Source organism: Mus caroli, unplaced genomic scaffold, assembly GCF_978045245.1.
Source record: "Mus caroli unplaced genomic scaffold, Mus_caroli_1 scaffold_18, whole genome shotgun sequence".
NCBI classification, from domain to species: domain Eukaryota; kingdom Metazoa; phylum Chordata; class Mammalia; order Rodentia; family Muridae; genus Mus; species Mus caroli.
Window position 1 is genome coordinate 65,100,498 of NW_028227273.1, and position 20,680 is coordinate 65,121,177.

A 20,680-nucleotide genomic window follows, 5' to 3' on the forward strand; every position below is an offset into this window, starting at 1 on the left:
GGGAATAATCACAGGAGGGAAGGTGTGGAAAGATTAATTGTGGAAGGGAAGGCCCTAGAGGAAGAAAATATTGCAATTACTTTTAGCTTAAAAAAAATTGAGGAACAAATAGGAATTTCACGTCTTATTCTTTTACAATGAAATATAAACATTTACATAGGATTTGTGTCTCCTTATCTTTTATTCTGCGAGGTTGCATGTGGGCATGACCTGATTTGCCTGATTGGGAAGGACCTCTACCCTTTAAATTAGACAAATAAAAACCCTGAGAAGATGTCGCATCTTGTCCTTGCAGTGGTTTAAGAGCCATTGAGAGCACATGCCAGCCTCCTCGTGTCACCAGCCATTCCTGGTCACTTTATGAGACTGGGCTCAACAAATTTTTCTCCCCCTCTTCACCCTCGCCCTTAAAACCTTAGTGCCGCCCTTGTTTTCCTTTTGACACGGGAAATTAGTTTTCTGTAGCATAACCTCACAGATAGCCAGTTCACTGAGATGTAATCTCAGATGTAACATGCGACAATTATGTCATTAAAAACAAATTTGGATCAGACATCCCAGAGGCACTGCATTTAATTCGCCTTAAATCTTCAGCTATTTTAAAGAGTTTGAAGTCATCAGTCCCTGGCCTGTCCATTAAGCAGGGCTAAATTAAGTTCAACAAAACAAGGACTCTGCCTTTGACTCTAAATATTTGTTTTATTATTTTTCTTCTTTTTCACTAAAACTATCACAAGCTCTACCCATGCGTTTAATCCTAGCACACAGAAGGCAGATCTCTGTAAGTTCCAGACCATCTTGGTGTACATAGCAAGTTCCAGGCCAGCCAGGACCACACGGAGAGAGGCTGTCCCAATAAAACAAATCAAAACTTCATAGTGAACACACACACACCAAATTAACCAGACCCAAAGTTCACTGAGATGGTGGACTCACTACTCTAAAGCTAGAATAGCTACCCCAGAGCTGTGGGGCTTCACATTGGATTTTACACAATCAATGTCAAATATATTTTTCCACTACAAGAAAAAGGGAAAATCCAAGCCGGGCATGGTGGCGCACGCCTTTAATCCTAGCACTCGGGAGGCAGAGGCAGGCGGATTTCTGAGTTCGAGGCCAGCCTGGTCTACAAAGTGAGTGCCAGGACAGCCAGGGCTACACAGAGAAACCCTGTTTCGAAAAACCAAAAAAAAAAAAAAAGAAAAAGGGAAAATCCGGGGGCTGGTGAGATGGCTCAGTGGGTAAGAGCACCCGACTGCTCTTCCGAAGGTCAGGAGTTCAAATCCCAGCAACCACATGGTGGCTCACAACCATCCGTAACAAGATCTGACTCCCTCTTCTGGAGTGTCTCAAGACAGCTACAGTGTACTTACATATAATAAATAAATAAATCTTTAAAAAAAAAAAAAGAAAAAGGGAAAATCCATAAACAAGCTGAAACTCTTTTACGAAAAGCAGTTAGCGGTGTATAGTCTTTCTGACTTCTCTCCTTCCTCTATTTGTCTTTCCTTAACACCTAACATTTAGCCTTTCCTGATCCCCTTTCTGCTCCTTAGCCTATAACCATGTGAACGCGTGTTCACTTAGGAACATACACACTAGGGCTGAGATCAGAGTCTTAGGGAAAAACACATACTTTTTTCTCTGAGACCCTAAGCTCCCTTAATGCACATTCTAAGTCCTTCCGATCTAAAATTTTTACTTCATGTTTTGAATTTATTCATGAATTTTTATTTATTTATTGTACTCAACAGTGCCCAGGGTGTAGGTCAAAGGGCAACTTCCAGGCCTCAGTTGCCTACTTTGTGAGTGTGAAAGCTTTAATTCAGGTCTTTAGGCCTTGGTACCAAGTACCTTTACCCACTGAGCCATCTCACCACCCCCACCAAGGCTTGTTTTAAGACTCAGGGAAAACTTTATTTATTTATAAAGGAGAGTGTTTTACTACTTAAAACTAAAAGAGAGGGGGCTGAAGAAATGGCTCAGTGGTTCAGGGCACTGGCTGAACTTCCAAAGGACCCAGGTTCAATTCCCAGCACCCACATGACAACTTACAATTGTCTGTAGCTCCAGGTTCAGGGGATCTGGCCCTCACAGACACAGATGAAGACAAAACACCAATCAGTGCACTTAAGCAAATAAATATATTAAAAAAAAAAAAAAAACAACTAAAAGAGACATGAGAAAAAAAGTCCCCTTCCCCCCCACACTCGGTCCTACCCTGCACCCCGAAGCAGCTCATAATCCCTGTTACTGCTTCATGGTCACTAGCTCACCATGGCAGGAGGCCTCGGGCAAGAGGTAAATATGGTTCAGGGCTGTACCCCTGGATTAATAAAGTGCTCTTGATAAGAAAAATGGACCCTCACTCATTGTTAGATGGTTTCTAATAAATATCCTTAAAGACTTGGCTGAAAGAATTCTGGCAACACAGGAAGGGTGTTCGAGGTGAAAATCATACTCAAGTTGCAAGGAAAATGATCTGAGATGGGTTTGTTGGAGAGATGGCTCAGCTGGCAGAGCTGCTCCCTGCTCTCCTGCCCTGCAGCTCACAACTGTACCCCCAGCTCCCCTCCCCGGGATCCCACGCTCTCTCCTGGCCTCCGCAGGCACCAGCACCTGTGCATTCACAGCTACGCACACATATGAAAAAAATTAAGATCTAGAAAACTGTATGAACATAAACTGATTCGGTATGGACCAACGTGGGATGAGAGGTAGGTGACAGCAACCCTGTCAGAGAAATAGCATTTCTAGGAAATTGTCCTAGCTAGTCTGTCTGTGTGGGCAGATGTTAAAGGACGGTTGTGTGGCGTGGGTGTTAAGGAACTAGAGAAAAGAAAATTTCTTTCCCCCTGTAGGAATGCAAAGATCTTTGTTCTTCTTAAACCTACTTGAACTCGTTTTCTGCTTTGGGTTTGGTTTGTGTGTTTGTCCCTGGTTGTTGCTGTTATTTTGTATAGTGTGCAGTTACAAATAGAACAGGCCAGCCTCAAACTCCCTGAGATCTACTGGGGGATGGTTTCAGGAGCTGTGTATTCAAATGCTGGCTACTGTGCCCACAGATCTGGTTGCATTCAGGACTTGAGCATTGTCCAGCACCGACTGTCTCAAAGATGGGTAAAAATTGTCCTCCATCACCTCTGTTTGGTTAGTAAAGGGTTGGTTAGCCTATAGCTGGGCAGGAGAGGAGATTTAAGGTAGACGTCTGATCCCTGTGAAGAGAGGGCGAGTGGCCAAGAGAAGTCACCATGGGAGAGTTGCTATGAGAGGGGCAGCCAGAGTGAGACAGGATGGCAGGTGTGGTGGTTTGAATATGCTTGGCCCAAGGAGTGGCACTATTTGGAGGCGGGGCCTTGGTGGAGTGGGTGTGGCCTTGGTGGAAGAAGTGTGTCTGTGTGGGTGTGGGCTTTAAGACCCTCATCCTAGCTGCCTGAAAGCCAGTCTTCTCCTAGCAGCCTTAAGATGAAGATGTAGAACTTTCAGCTCTGCATGCACCATGCCTGCCTGGATGCTGCTGTGTTCGTGTTCCCACCTTGATGATAATGAACTGAACCTCTCAACCTGCAAGCCAGCCCCAATTAAATGTTGTCCTTATTAGAGTTGCCTTGGTCATGGTGCCTGTGCACAGCAGTAAAACCCTAACTAAGTTAGCAGGAGAGGCCACACAGCTGGGAAGGTGCTGGGAAGAACATCAGGCCAATATGTTCAGGTTAGAATAGATGAGAACTCTGCCCAGCTATAGTTCTAACTAGCCTGTATAAAAGGCATACAACCCAGGTGTTTTATATATAAGCTGTAACCCGAGGTGGGACAGGTTTGGAGCTATTCTAACTCATATCCCAGCCACATGTCCCTTGTCACTTGCTCTTTCTCCTGGACATGTGCTCATGATCCATCTCCTTTCATGGTGGCCTCCCCCACTCTCCTGTCCTCCTGAACCCCTCACTCAGTTCCCAAGTCCCACCTTTCTCCCTCCACTGTCCAATCACAGGCTCTAGCCTTTTATTGACCAGTTAAATTGGGGAGCAAGGTTTACATAGCATCACTTGGTGTGCATGAGGATCTGCTCATGGGCAGTCAGGGGCAACCTTGGGAGCTAGGACTTAGCATTTAAATACAAGCAGCACCAGACCAACCCCCTCCCATAGTGCAAGAAGCTGTTTAATAAATATACGAGGTTTGTGCATTATTATTATTTCAGACCTAAGGTGGGCATAGAAAAGTCCTGTCTTTTTACAGAGATCCCAAGTGTTAGGATTAAAAGTGCATGCCACCACACTCAGTCTTGAACTAGCTTAGAGAGTTTAACTGGTTAACTAGTGAGTCTCTTGACTCTCATCACCATGAATTCTAAGGGCAAATCTAGCTTTAGGAAAAGTCAAGGAACTCACATCACATCACTGATACTGTCTCTTGCTAGCCGATAGTGATGGCCAAAGAGACAGGTTAGGGCAGGGCTGGGGAGTTAACTCAAGGGTAAAGGTGCCAGACCCCAAGGCAGAAGACCTGAGTTACCCTGGGTCCAACATGGAGAAAGGGAAGAAGTGACTTCTGAGCGTTGTCCTTTGTCCTCCCCACAGGTGCTGTGCTGAATACGCCCACACAGAGAGAACCAGCGGTAATAAAAAGAAGCATGTGGCCTTGACAAGGCCTGACTGTGTTCACTTCATGGCTCTCTAGTGAGGAGGCTGAGCCTAAGTTCAAATGGGAGGTTGGTTTTCAAATGCTAGGAGTGGAGTGGAAATATGTCTCAGCATGTACTGATGTTTCTTCCAAGGACTCGGGTTCAGTTCCCAGCACCACATGAGCCCTCACAACCACCTGTAACTCTCAATCTAAGGAATCTGCTGCCCTCTTGTGGTCGCTGACAGCACCTGCGAGCATGTGCAGATATGCACACACAGAGACACACAATTAAAAATAACAAAAACGGGCTGGAGAGATGGCTCGGCGGTTAAAGAGCACTGACTGCTCTTCCAGAGGCCCTGAGTTCAATTCCCAGCACCCACATGATGGCTCACAACCATCTGCAATGGGATCTGATGCCCTCTTTTGGTGTCTCTGAAGACAGCTACAGTGTACTCACATACATTAAATAAATAAACCTTTTAAGAATGCCTGTCCAGCCCGGCGTGGTGGTGCACGCCTTTAATCCCAGCACTCGGGAGGCAGAGGCAGGCGGATTTCTGAGTTCGAGGCCAGCCTGGTCTACAAAGTGAGTTCCAGGACAGCCAGGGCTACACAGAGAAACTCTGTCTCAAAAAACCAAAAAAAAAAAAAAAAAAAAAGAATGCCTGTCCAAACATAGCAGATTCAGATGTGGCAAAGGGTTACTGAAGAGCTCTGCGTAGCCCATTGTACTAGCTCACCACCCTTTCTCTAGCACAGGATGCAGGATGTACTCCAGTTAGAGGCCCTCCTGGGCTAGAGTGGAGAAATGTTGATCAGGTTCACGGGAGCTACCTTGGTCACTAATTACTTGTGGCAAGATAGCCTGGTTCTATTTTATGTCTCTAAATGTCACAAAAGGGAAAAGGATATGCTTGCAGCCTTGGGGGTAATTACAAGCCATATCATGAGAATGAAGTAACCAGGACTGGTGGGATGGTTTAGTGGGTAAACTTCAAGTTTTTGCTGCCAAACATGAAGATCGGATTTCAATATCCGGATCCCACATCCTAGATGGAGAGAACCAACAGGAACAAGTTGTCCTCTGACTTCTACATGTCCCCCCCCCCCACACACACACAAGTAAATAAGTTTTTATTTTATTATTGTTTTGGTTTTGGAGATAGGGTCTCACTATGTTACTCTGATTGCCTGGACTTGCTATGTAGACCAGGCTGGCCTCTAACTCATGGGGATCTGCCTGCTTTTGCTTCCTGAATGCTGAATATTGCAGTAGAATATGTATGAGGCATATTCTGGAGGCAAGTGAGGGTGGCCATCCAGGTCAGGAGGGAGGCTCTGTGGAGAAAAAACTTAATGCCATCCTAAAGCTTGCAAAGTCTACCAACTATTGAGGTAGTAAGGGAGCCTGATCCAGACATGCCATCAGCAGGAGCAAAGAGAGCCATGTACGCAACAACACACTGAGTTCCAGACGTCTAGCTGACTTTTATTAATGATTCACAGACCGTATAGCATCCAGTCTATAAAGGAGAAGGCCCTCCAGTTAGAGAGGGAGGGAGAGAGAGGGGGGGGAGAGGGGGAGAGAGAGAGAGAGAGAGAGAGAGAGAGAGAGAGAGAGAGAGAGATGGATGGATGATAGATAAAAAGAGGGAGAGAAGAGAATTTAGCCCTAGGTGGCCTAGAATTTACTATATTAACCAGGCTGACCTCCAACTCACAGAAATTCACCTGCCACTTCCTCCTGAGTGCTGAGATGAAGGGCATGTGCCACACACCTGTGCACCACCACACCAAGCTTCTAAAACACATCCAAACCTTGAACTCTCCACCATGACCCACGAGTAAGGACCAGCCTTGCTAGGTCCTCTTTTCCCATCCTTTATTTTACCCTGCCAGGATACACAGGGCCCTACTGGACAAGAGAACACTGTAGAAGACCCTCTAACGAAGTGGTCTAGCCCCTGGTAACTCTGGCCTCACAGAGGTCCAGGTCTGTTCCATTAGCTTTTCCCACTGCACATCCTAGGCTAAGACCAGAGAGACCAAGTCCAGTCAGCTAAGATCCACATTCCTCACTGAATCAGCAAACTTCTAATTAACAGGCAAGTTTACTCAGTATCTGTCATCCTGGTCAGCCCTCTTTTTTTCCACTAATCGAGTGATATAGGATTTAAAGTTGGAGGTGGAGATTTGACTCAGCAGGCAGGAGCCATGTTGAGTGACTCAAAACTACCTGAAACTCCAGTCCTACTCCAGAAGGTATGGGATCATGTGCCCCTGTCTGGCTACCATGTGCACATAGTCTGCATACCTACATGCACAAAACAAAGCTTTAAAAAAAAAAATTCAAAATGACTCGTGAGGAAAACATTGCTGTATCCTTTACTAGAGGCAGTGCTCCCTGCTCCAGAGGCAGTGCTCCCTGCTCCAGAGGCAGTGCTCCCTGCTCCAGAGGCAGTGCTCCCTGCTCCAGAGGCAGTGCTCCCTGCTCCAGAGGCAATGCTCCCTGCTCCAGAGGCAGTGCTCCCTGCTCCAGAGGCAGTGCTCCCTGCTCCAGAGGCAGTGCTCCCTGCTCCAGAGGCAGTGCTCCCTGCTCCAGAGGGAATATTCCCTGCATCCCTAGGAGGGGAGCCCCAAGTTACAGAGATGAGAGTCACTCAATTTGGTGAGTAAGTCCTTAGGGCTTAGTCAGGGCAGGTGATGTCCCACTTCCACCCCTTTGTTGCCAGACCTATCTATTCTAATTACAGAAGCAGCTGCAATCATTCATTGCTTGGTGACTCAGAGCACTGAATGCACCCTGGATGCCATCACCCCAGCCTCGTGAGGTGTTGTCCCTGTCAGGAGCCCGGCTCTCCACACCAGGGCTTTCTGCATTACTTGGAGGCCAGTGGCTGGACTAGAATGGAGCGGGTATGAGTAACTCATTCCTCCGAACTGTCATGTTTCCAGGACAATGGCTAGAGTTTGACAGCGAACTTCATTGGTCAGAAAAAGCATAGACAGCAACTTGGCCACCAGAACTGGAGTTTCCCCAGAACCTAGTCTAGAAGAGGTTCTCTAACAAAAATAATCACCTGTTGTCCATGGCTTTGCATCAATGGTGGGGACCTCAGCTGTGGTCTGTAACTGCTGGCGAGGCCTCCCACAGACTCAACATTGAGGTCTCAGTGGCCACCCATTCAAGGAATACTGCTGGACCTGCAGGGCTATACAGATCGAGAGGAAGGTCTCCCTGCAGGCTCCATAGGTGCCCCTTAGCTCTACTGTCCCAAACTTCATCCTGGGATCACAGGGTGCTTTTGCTACCAAATACATACATACATACATACATAATACATACATACAAAATTTAAAAAAATTCCCAGCTCAAATATCCCTGAATGACATAAAAAGTTTAAAAACTAGAGGCTGGAGAGATATTTCCTCTTCCAGAGGACGTGAGTTTGGGTCCTAGTAACTGCATCAGTTGGTTTACAACTGCATGTAACTGCATCAGTTGGTTTACAACTGCCTGTAACTCCAGCTCCTAAGGGACTTGAGGCGCCTGGCTGTAAAAGTATCTTTTGTTTGCCTGATGTAATTGTTGTCTCCAAGGTCTCTGTCTACTAACCTAGGTCTAGTCCTGGAAGCTTCTAGCCTCAGTACAATCTACTCTAGGCCTAGAATGTTTTCAGCCTCTGAGACTTATTGCTGAATAAACTCACCCTTTCTCGTTCTTTCTGAACTCTGGATGGCTGATTCAACTCAGCTGTTCTGACTCAAACTCCATCTCCAGTCTGATTGATTCAATCTGGCTTCTCTCTTGGCCTCTGACTTTTTGCTCTGTTTGGTCTCTAACTCCAGCAATTTGTTCTAATCTTCTGGCTCCTTCTCATTCTCTGGCTTGTTCTATCTTCACCTCTGTCTAGCTTGTTCTTTCTCTGCACCCTGTCTCTGTATAACTGTCCCAGTAAAGCTGCTTCTTCCCTTTTCTCCCCCTCCTCCTCCTTTTCTTCCTCCTCCTCCTTCTTCCCCTCCCCCCTTCCTGAGAGTTGGACATATCCTATTCTGTCAAATCTTTCTCTGATTCGTCACTTTGTCTGCCACTCAGACATCACTGTCAAACATGGGTGGTTCCCTCTACAAACTAACTTTACCTTCATTGAGATTTAAGGTGTGTGTTAAGGGGCTGGGCCACACAACTAGAAAGTTTTTTTCAATAAATAACACACTGCCGGGCAGTGGTGGCACAGGCCTTTAATCCCAGCACTTGGGAGGCAGAGACAGGCAGATTTCTGAGCTTGAGGCCAGCCTGGTCTACAAAGTGAGTTCCAGGACAGCCAGGGCTACACAGAGAAACCCTGTATGGAAAACCAAAATAAATAAATAAATAAACAACACACTATCATAATTTCAGTAAATATCACAGTAATAACTATCCAGCAGTATCTGGTTTTAGAAGGACACCTGCCCTCGTGCAAAGGTGTGCTCACACATACACATAATTTAAAATAATAAAAATAAATCTTTGAATGCTGGACTTGGTGTTGCATGCCTTTAATCCCAGCACTTGGGAGGCAGAGACAGGCAGATTTCTGAGCTTGAGGCCAGCCTGGTCTACAAAGCAAGTCCAGGACAGCCAGGGCTTGTTACACAGAGAAATTCTGTCTCCAAAAGCTAAGGAGCAAGCAAGCAAACAAACAAACAAACAAACAAACACACAAATTTAAAGGTGGGCCACAGAGGTGGCTCGGTAATTGAAAGTACAGGCTGCTCTTCCAGAGGACTTGAATGAGATTCTTAGTATCCACATGGTGGCTCACAAGGCCTCTTCTGATGTATAAGGGCACTTGCATGCAAACAGTCTACAGACATACACAAAAGCAAAACACCCCCACACATAAAAATTTACAAAGAAATGTTAAAAAATTAATCTCACCGGGCGGTGGTGGCGCATGCCTTTAATCCCAGCACTTGGGAGACAGAGGCAGGTGGATTTCTGAGTTCGAGGCCAGCCTGGTCTACAAAGTGAGTTCCTGGACAGCCAGGGCTACACAGAGAAACCCTGTCTCGAAAAAAAAAAAAAAAATCTCTTTTAAGCTACAATATTGTGAATTGGGAGTATAAAAGAGAATTGTAGATTCATTATAATCAGGAGGTCGATACTGTCACAGGGGTGGCTCTTTTATTCAAGAGTTATTTTTATTAATATTCATATATATGTCACATATGTATAGGTCTCCATTAGAGTCCAAAAGAAGGCATCTATCTCCCTGGGAATGGACACAGTTGTGAGCTACCATGTGTAACTGGGAACTGAACCCGGCCCCTCTGCAGGAACAGCAAATCTCCGAAGTGTCCCTCCAGCTCAATCTAAGTGGCTCTTTATGTTGCTCTCCCATCTCTGTGTGGGGTGGCCTCCCTCGGTCACAAATGACTGTATGGCAGTGACTCAGCCATTCACTGTCCTGAACATCGCAATGTCTACAGGAATGTGTTAGTCGGGGAACTTATGGAATGTCTCTATATATTAAGGGAATTTACTGTGATGACTTGCAGTCTGTAGTCCGACTAACCCAACAATGGGCAGCTGTGAATGGGAAGTCCAAGGATCAGGTGGTTGCTCAGTCCCACAAGGCTAATTGTTTCAGCTGGTCTTCTGTAGAAGTAGATTCCAACAGAAGTGCTGGCACATAAGTGCAAGCAGGCAAAGAAGAGCGAATCTTCCTTCCAATGTCCTTATGTAGGCCTCTAGCAGAAGGCACAGCTCAGATTAAAGGTGTGAACTACCATGTCTGGATCTGGGACTTGCTTCATCCCAGGCTGGCTTTGATTTTTTTAAGATTTATTTATTTATTATATGTGAGTTGTAGCTGTCTTCAGACACTCCAGAAGAGGGAGTCAGATCTAGTTACGGATGGTTGTGAGCCACCATGTGGTTGCTGGGATTTGAACTCAGGACCTTCAGAAGAGCAGTTGGGTGCTCTCATCCACTGAGCCATCTCACCAGCCCCCCACCCCACCCCCAGGCTGGCTTTGAACTCAGAGATCTGCTTTCCTCAGTCTCCTGGGATTGAAGGCATGTACTACCTTGGCCACTGTGTCTCAATGTCTGAATCAGTAGCATGTGTTAGCCCAGGCCAAGATCCAGGTCTGAAACCTGTCTTCCAGCCTCAAGATCTGGATCACAGGTGTGTCCTCCATTTCTGGATTGTAGTTCATTCCAGATGTAGTCAAGTTGACAACCAGGAATAGCCATCACAAGGAGGAAGAGAGGTTCCTCCCTCCACCTAGCCCCTGGGTGGGTATGAGGAGTTTTAAGGCTGAGGTGGCATGGCCTGGAAGCTTCTAGAAGTCCTTTAAAATCTTTCTGTCTAGAATTGATGATGTCATCATTCCAAAGCCAGTCACTGTCGCAAAGAAGAAAACCCTGGTTGACTTTCTGCTTGATGTCGGTCAACTTGGCACAAGCTAGAGGAACCCTCACCCCACTGAGGAACTGCCTGAATCAGACTGGCGTGTGAGCATGTCCATACTTTATTCTTGTTTTACGTGTATGGCTGTTTTTGACTACATGTATCTGTGAACCTACAGAAGCCAGAAAAAGGTATCTGATCCTCTGGAACTGGAGTTGCACACAGTTGTGAGCTGTCAAGTGGGTGCTGGGAACTGAACTCAGGACCTCTGGAAGAGCAGCCAGTGCTCTTAACCACTGAGCCATCTCTCCAGACCCCTCCCCTATTTTTTTGATTAAATAATCAACAAGGGAAGACCCAACCCATTGCAGGCAGTGCCATTCTTGGGCAGGTGGTCCTGGGGCAAGCTATGTAAAACAAGTGTGTAAATAGCATCCCTCCATGGTGGTGTCTGCTTTAGTCTGCCTTGAGGTCTGCCCTGACTGCCCTTCATGAGAAACGTGCAAGATGAAATCAACACTTTCCTCCCGAGTAGCTTCCAGTGGTGGTTTTGGCGGGCGATGGAGAAGAAAACTAGGACCACCCCGGCTCCTCTTCCCAGGTAGACAGGTGGGGGAAGCCACTCGCTGGGCACCTTTTGTGTCTTTGATCTTCATTCATTTGCAATTGATGTCTTAGAGACAGGAGGCCCTACAACTCAACACTGACCACAGAAAGACAACCTTGGACACAAAGGCTGATCACCCAGTCCTGGCCCTCGACTTCATACATCCTACTTCTCCGTAGCATGAGCCCTAAGAATGGATCCGTCTGGACGACGCCCCTCTTTGTCTAGAAGCATCCAGAGCAGTTGTTACCCAACAACCCCCATGTTTCCAACCCCAGACTGGCCAAAGCTCACAGAATTATTTTATATGTTTAGTTATACTTTCCTGATGGGCGTTTGTTTTTTTATTTTTGTTTTTCGAGACAGGGTTTCTCTGTATCGCCCTAGCTGTCCTGGAATTCACTCTGTAGACCAGGCTGGCCTCGAACTCAGAAATCCACCTGCTTCTGCCTCCCAAGTGCTGGGGTTAAAGGCGTGCGCCACCATTGCCTGGCCTGATGGACGTTTTTAAGACCATGCAAATAATCATAGATTTTACAGGTTTTCAACCTTTAAAAAAAAACTTTTAAATTGTACTTTAATCTTATTTCATGGGAACAGATATTTTGCCCGCAGGTGCGTCTGTGCAACCTCTGTGTGTCTAGTGCCTCCAAAGGCTAAGAGAGGGCAACCGATCCCCCGGGGTTACAGAGTGTCATCAATTGTAGTGTGGGTACAGGGAGTGGAACCCAGGGCCTCTGGAAGATCAGTCCCTGCTGTTAACAACTGAGTCATCACCCCAGCGCCCAAAAAGTTACTTTAGGACAAGAGCAGGCTGAGACTAGAGAGCTCCTAGTGACCTTGAGCTAATTATCTTGTAAACAAGAAGGCTGAATCTCAACCAGGGTTGAGCGGGTAACCTACGAAGTGCGGGTTTAGCTGCATCCTGTTCTAGTGTCCACCTGTAAGGGGTGAGGCTTTCTATCAGCCTTAAGCGGTCTCATGGCTGCCGCATCCCTCCTAATGCAGTTGCGGCCTGACCCTGTGGGCTATGCCAGTTAACGCGGCCTGTAATAACCGACCTTTGGGGTTTGAGTGAGTGAGTTTGTTAAGCGTGTGTCAAGGAGAAAGGACAGTGAGTAGCACTTGGACAAACAGACAAACCATCCAAGTAGGAATTCATGACATCCAGCAGGGATCACAGCAGGGTCCTGACTGAGAGAGCAAACAAAGCCAAAGGGAGCCTCTCAGATGTCCAGCAGAGATGATGCACTGGGATAAGGCACTGGTGTTAGTTCTGGGAATAAACTGCCCCCATCCCACAAGGCATTTTTACAAGGTGGGAGAAGCCATAGTAACCTCTTTGTAAAACGGAAATTCCTTGTATAAAAACTTCCCTTAGAAAAGATTGCATCTGAGCTGGAGAGACCCTTGGGTAGATAAGAGCACTTGCAGCTTTTACAGAGGACCCTGGTTCAAACCCCAGCTCCACGGGATCCAATGCCCACTTCTAGTTTGGAAGGGCACCCATATACATACAGCGCGCTTGCGCATGTGAACACACACACACTCTCTAAAATGCTATAAAATGAAAAAGAATTATAAAAATTATCTATGTGTATGAGTGGTTTTGCCTGTCAGTATTTCTGTGTGCAAATATCCAATGCCCATGGAGACCTGAATTAAAAAGCAGTTTCTGGGGCCTCGCAAGCCCCTATTCAGGTGCTGGGAACCAAATCTGGGTCCTCTGGAGAAGCAGCTACTGTTCCTAACCACTGAGCAATGTCTCTAGGCCCTAAGATGCCTTACTTTTTAGCTGTTCTCCAAGTCACAGGGTTTTAAATTTTCTTTAGCTGCTGTTGCAGGATATTTGATCACACTGTGAACCCTGAAATTGTGTTATTTACTAAAACCTGTTTCTAGTTGTAGTGTGGCTCAGTCTTAGCGCGCGCGCGCGCACACACACACACACACACACACACCTTCAATCCCAAGCATCAAAGTTAGTTTGTACAAGGAAGCACCCATTGTTTGGTTTCAGATCCAGGGACAAGGGGCTGAGGTGCATATTTTACATATCAAAGCAGACCGGGCCTCCAGGTTCTCCCAGCATCCCTCAGTCCCTATCAGGCATACCTTGCCTCAACCCTGAACTTTCCAGCCCAGAGGCTGGGCTGCCTTCCCTCAGAGACTCTTCTCTATATAATCCAGCTGAGTTGAATCAGCCAGCCGGAGATCAGAGAGAACTGTAGAAGGGTGAGCTTATTCTTACCCTTCAGTCTCAGAGGCTGAAAAGATTCTACGTCTCCATCAGATTGTATGGAGGTTAGAAGCTTCCAGCTTCCTGGACCAGTAAACCTTGGAGATGACAATTACTTCAGGCAAATAAAAGATACTTTTAGCCTGGTGGTGGCTGGGAGGCAGAGGCAGGAGGATTTCTGAGTTCCAGGCCAGCCTGGTCTACAGAGTGAGTTCCAGGACAGCCAGGGCTATACAGAAAAACCCTCTCTCAAAAAACCAAAAAAGAAAAAAAAAACTTTTATAGCTTGCTGTTTTCTTCTGTTTGCAGAGCCCGGAGATGGGGGTGGGGTGGGGTGTCAGCCTGCCCTGGACAGGAGGTTTGAGAAGGCACTTAAAATAAACAAGCTTAAGTAAATTAAAGGAGGGTCCCTGGGGGGGAACAATTTCCCTACCTAATTATTCTAGTTACCTTTTCTCCAGGCTGTGGCAAACTAAAAACCTGGCAGCAAGAGCGACTTAAAGGGAGAAGTGGCTTCTTTAGTGGGTGGTTTGTAAGGATAATCCACCATGGTGGGGAAGTTATGGGGCCAAACTGTTAGGAGGCAGAGAGGTGCATGCTGGACCCTGGTTGGAGAGAGATCAAGGCTGGTCCTCAGCTGGCATTGGAACCCCAGCCATGGGAGGATGTTACCCACAATCAGGCTAGATCTCCTGGGTGGGGGACACCCTAACAGACAAGCCCAGAAGTGTGTCTCCCAGGTCCAGTCACATGGACAAGACTAACTCCCACAATACTGCTCTTATGGTCTCTCGGCCACCTCAGAAATGCCCAACCCCATTAAATGTAGGCGTTCCATCACAGCCCCATGTTCCAGAGGCATCTGAGGCATAGAGGGGGTTTTTCAAAGGTAATGGTCCTGTCCACCAAGACCTCAGGCCTTTGAGGAAGTGAGTGAGTGTCTGAGGCAGAGAGTTACATATGTCTTACATAGGAGAAACACTTCCAATATCTGCTTCTTCCTTGACAATTCCTTCTGTGTTATGGTAGGAAACTTCTGGAACATCAGCAGTGTGGTCCATGGGCTGGGGAGATGGTTCACTAGGTAGAAGGACTTGCTGGATAAGTAGGAGGACCTGAGTTCAAATCCTAGGACTCACATAAACAGTCAGGTATGGTTGTATGCGCCTGTAACCCCGGCATGGGGAGACAGAGACAGGAAGCACACACACACACACACACACACACACACACACACACAGCACCACTACCACATTGCATACAAAAGTGGTCTGTGGACTGGAGAGGTAGCTCAGATGGTAAGTGCTTGCTAAACAAGCCTGGGACCTGCATTTGGTCTCCAGGGCCCACGCGGTGATAACACTCACTAGTAATTCACGCTGGGGAGGTGGAGTTAAACGGGACCTCCAAGGCTCCAGGGCCCGCCAGACTTTCCCAGTTGGCAAGCTGCAAGCTAGCGAAGAGACTCTGTATCAAAAAACAAAAAACAAAAAAAACAGTGTGTCTGGCATCTGAAGGACACACACACACACACACACACACACACCGTCCATTGTTAAATAGAGACCAGGGTGGATCAGCATTGTAATTAACGAACTGTTCCAGCTACAAGCACAATGACACTAAACCACAAGGATACCCACACTGGAAAATTTAGTTCCAAACTAGAAGCATTTCTCCTCCTTGGGTGGGCAGACACAAAGTCTACTTTGGCTATAAATTAGAGAGAGAGAGAGAGAGAGAGAGAGAGAGAACCCTATCTGCTTATTTTAAATTTTTTTTGAGAGTTTCGCTGAGTTGTGCGTGCTAACTTTGTTATATAATAACTCAGTTATTAATAGGACCCCGCCAGCCCCCAATAATGGACTCCTATGGATTCTTTAAAAAAAGCAGCTTTAGCACAATTACTGGGCGAATTAACTTCAATTTATTTTTCTATATGCTAGACTATTAATTCCCAGATGCGCTCGTTCCCCAAGTACCTGCAGTTTAAGTCTCACCTGGCTGTTTCTTTCCAACAGCCTGTCTTCAGGGTCCACTTCTGGCCACATGCTCATGACCCATCTCCTCTCATGGTGGCCTCCTTCTTTCTCCTTCTCTCTCCCTCATCTCTTTCTCTCTCTCTCTCTCCTCAAGGTTCCCACCTGCAACCCCAGCCCAGTAACCGAAACCCCTCCTACCTCTAGCCTCCCCAGTAACTGGGTATAGCCACATTTATTTAACCATGCCTTTAAATTGGGAAGCAAGGTTTATACAACAAAGGCTCTGTCTATGGGAATTCACTTGCCTGGGGGCAAACAGATGTGGGGGCAGTATTTAGCATTTGTATCAGCATCAGGCTCACTCCCAACACTGAGTAGCCTTGGCTACCTTGGAACTCACTATGTAGACTAGACTGGCCTTAAAATGACAAGAGAGCCACCTGTCTCTACCTTCCAAATGCTGGGATTAATGGTGTGCACTGCCACACCAAACTTGTCTATGTGCATGTATGGGTCCCACAGAGGCCCAAAGGAGAGATCAGACCCCCTGGAGCAAGACTTAACAGGAAATTGTAAACTGTCTGCTGTGGGTGCTGGGAACTGAACCCAAGTCCTCCGGGAGAGCAGCCAGTGTGCTTAACCACTGAGCCATCTCTCCAGCCGCTGTTTATTCTTTTAATGTAAACCTGTTGCTCAATTTTACTGAATTTTCTTTTCTTTTCTTTTCTTTTCTTTTCTTTTCTTTTCTTCTCTTCTCTTTTCTTCTCTTTCTTTCTTTCTTTCTTTCCTTCTTTCTTTCTTTGTCTTCTTGTTTGTTTGTTTGTTGTTTTTTCTTTTTTTTTTTGGTTTTTTGAGACAGGGTTTCTCTGTATAGCCCTGGCTGTCCTGGAACTCACTTTGTAGACCAGGCTGGCCTCGAACTCAGAAATCCGCCTGCCTCTGCCTCCCGAGTGCTGGGATTAAAGGCGTGCACCACCACGCCCGGCTTGTTTGTTGTTTTTTGAGACAGGTTTTCTCTGTACAGCCCTGGCTGTCCTGGAACTCACTCTGTAGACCAGGCTGGCCTCGAACTCAGAGATTCACCTGCCTCTGCCTCCCAAGTACTGGGATTAAAGGCATGCGCCACCACTGCCCAGTAAATTTTTATTTCGTAAAGCATGCTGGGATGTTCCTTTAGTTGTTTAGCCTTCTCTGGTACGGGTAGGGGAGATGCTCTCAGGCAGAGCATCTTCAGCAGAGAGTAATGTAGAAGTCAGGTCTGGTTCTCCCTCCCAGCCCATGCTCCTAGAAATAAGACTCAGTCTCAAAATATACTTATAAATGCCTTGGCCATAGAGCTGGAAGATATAACTTTAAAAAAGCCCATTTGCTTTAACCTACACTCTGTCCTGCGGCTGTTTACCTGAGCTCAGGTACCATGCGTTTCTCTCTTTACAGGATTCTGGGTGAATCTTCCTGGGAGAGAGCCTGGCTCTATACACTTTTTGATTGACAGCTGATGCATCCATACAACACACAAGCTATTTTCTCTGCATAGTCCAGAAAAGGAAGTAGACATTGAGCTGACATGGAGGAGCGGGGTTCGGATGACAGTCTTTTCCACCCCAGTCTACCACAGAGAAGTCTAGAAGGGGCTAAACACAGGTCTGGAGGAAGCTAAGATGCTGGAGCAGGCGCCTCAAATAAGGATCTTCATATTCTGGGATTTGAAAATGCCTTTTTCTTCACCTTATCCCAGACATATAGACCTGGGAAGGCTAGGCTGATTCCGTGACAGGCTTCAAATTGGCAGTTAAGGAGACTAGGCCTAAATTTCTGTTTCCAAGAACTGGGCAATTCCAGGCAAGTCCAGGCCACAGAAGCTGCCCAACCACCTGGCCGGAGGCAAGGACAATGGGTCAGCAGCTTCCAGACCTCCTCAGCCCCGACATCGTGGTAATGGAGCGCCCTTAGAGACAGACCCAACAGATTAACATAGAGATCACCTGCCCCGGAATTCCCTAATGTGCTTTAAATCAGGCCTGCAAGCTCACTTGAGTGTCTCTCTCTATTCTGGTAATGGGAGACCCCAGCATGCTGGACTTCTGCAGAATAAAACACTCTGTACTTACATACTGCTCGAGTCCCGGGGTGTCATTCTTTGGCGAATCATGGACCTTTACAGACCTACTGAGCACATGGCCCACAGCAAGGTGTGACCTTTTATATATATATATATATATATATATATATATATATATATATATGAGACAGAGTTTCTCTGTGTAGCCCTGGCTGTCCTGGAACTCACTTTGTAGACCAGGCTGGCCTTGAACTCAGAAATCTGCCTGCCTCTGCCTCCCAAATGCTGGGATTAAAGGCTTGCACCACTACGCCCCGGCTGTACTTATATTTTTTAAAACTTATCTTATGTATGGGTATTTTGCCTGCAAGCAAATGCATATCCCCGGAACTAGAGTTACAGACAGTTGTGAGCTGCTACGTAGATGCTGGGAATTGAACCCGGGTCCTCTAGAGTAAACAGTGTTCCCAACCACTGACCTCTCTCCTGCCCCCTCTACTTTTTACAATATGAGCAGATAAAGGTCACCAGATATTTAGGTCAAAGATCATTTAGGAAAAGTCAATACCAGATGAATGGAAAGCCTTTTCTTTTCTTTCTTTCTTTATTTTTTTTAAGGTTTTATTTTTGAGACACTATGTAAACAAGGCTGGTTTTGAACTCATGGAGGTCTGTCTGCCTCTGCTGGCATTAAAGGGGTGCATTACCAGGCCTGTTGTGAAAACGTCTTTAAACAGATGTATTTCTCCTACCTAAATTCCTGGGGGTGAAGTGTTTGATTGATATTTTAGGTTTACACATAATTTGAAGAGAATTTTATTATCTTATATATGAGGGTGTTTTGCCTGCATGTATGTAAGTGTACCACGTGTGTGCCCAATGAGGTTAGCCTCATCTACAAAGTGAGTTCCAGGACAGCCAGAGCTATACAGAGAAACCCTGTCTCAAAAAACCAAAAAAAAAAAAAAAAAAAAAAAAAAGAGCCAGGTGTGGTGGCACACGCCTTTAATCCTCAGCACTCAGGAGGCAGAGGCAGGCAGATTTCTGAGTTCAAGGCCAGCCTGGTCTACAAAGTGAGTTCCAGGACAGCCAGGGCTATACAGAGAAACCCTGTCTGTCTCGAAAAATAAAACAAAACAAAACAAAACAAAACAAAACAAAAAACAAACAAACAAACAAAAAAAGTAAATCTTTAGGAACTTAAGTAAAAATTTAAATCCCAAAGTCTTGGAAAAGATTTTATGAAAAGGTCTTGAGTCCCTTGGCTCAGTGCCTGCACTCCCCAAAGATTATAACTTGGCTGTAACCTTGTAACAATTTAGCATTTGGCCTACTAGGGAGAGAGGATGACTCCCTTGTCCACTGCCTTACAGCAAGGAAATGAGGGAGATTAATTAACAGACACAAAGAAAAACCAGGAACATCTAGTGAGCAGCTCCAGTTGATGCTCAGGCTGGGTCATGATTGAAAGCTTTTGTTCACTGACCCCACTCCTCTCCAGGGCCTCCACCTGGGGCCTGCACAGTTCTAAGGAGGGGCTTTGAGCCTCTGCTGCCTGCTGAGTTTGGGGGTCCCCTGCTTCTTCCTTGGTCCAGATTCCGATGGAGACAAACCCCCCCAGGTGAAAATCTCACGGAAGAGCACAGGAAGAGTAGAGGGAGTCTACTCTACCCCGGGGCGATGTCATAGGCCACAAGGACTCAGAGGCCAAGGGTGGAACAGAGGCTCCTCCCTGCACTGTGTTTGCAGGGCTTCTGGGATCTTTCTCTTTTTGGAGACAGCTGGGTCATTTCCCCTCTTAGCTCAGCTCTGGCTCGACTGACTCTGTACTACAGCCGCTGCCCCAGGGCCTCCTCATAGTTGCCTGACAGACAGAGACAGCAGCATCCATCCACCTAGTGCGAGCCAGGAAAGGACTGACCTGGGATGACTGGGGGCCCTGTGGTCCATCCGGGCAGAGGATGATAAGTGTGCAAGGACACCTCTCAGTGGCTGGATAGAGAGGATTTAGCTGTTAGGGGACTGTCCCTGGTTCTGAGGGAGGCTTTCTTGTCTCTGCTTATTTCCTGAGTCACCACGCCCCCACCAAGGTCAGGGTCACCAGGCCTGCCTACATTTACTTTATTCCCGCCACCCAGCCAACAGGGACCCAGAGGATGATGCTCAAGGCCATGAAGCCCTTTGGGCAGAAGATCACCTCCCTGTCTGCTGGAGAAATAGCCTAGATGTGAGATGCTGGGGTGTTTTTTTTTTTATTTTTTTAAAAAGGAATTTCTTTTTTTTTTTAAGATTTATTTATTTTTATTATATGTAAGTACACTGCAGCTGTCTTCAGACACTCCAGAAGAGGGCGCCAGATCTCGTTACGGATGGTTGTGAGCCACCATGTGGTTGCTGGGATTTGAACCTCGGACCTTTGGAAGAGCAGTCGGGTGCTCTTACCCACTGAGCCATCTCACCAGCCCTTATTTTCTTTTTTAATATTTTTTAGGGACTGTGGATCTCCAGGGTACAGCTCGGGGCCACACCTTCTGCGTCTCCCCTGTGCTTCCCATGGCTCTCATCACCGCAGGACTGGCTGGACAGAGAAATAGTCTTTGGGACTTGGGGACACCCATAATGCCTCCATTCACTCACTCATGGACATTTGTTCCCAGCAGAGTTCATACTGGAGAGGAGACCAAGGCCCGTACTGCATTGTTTGCTGGGGGACAATGGGTCCTCTATGCCAGGCAGAGGGCTGTGCCACAAGAAAAT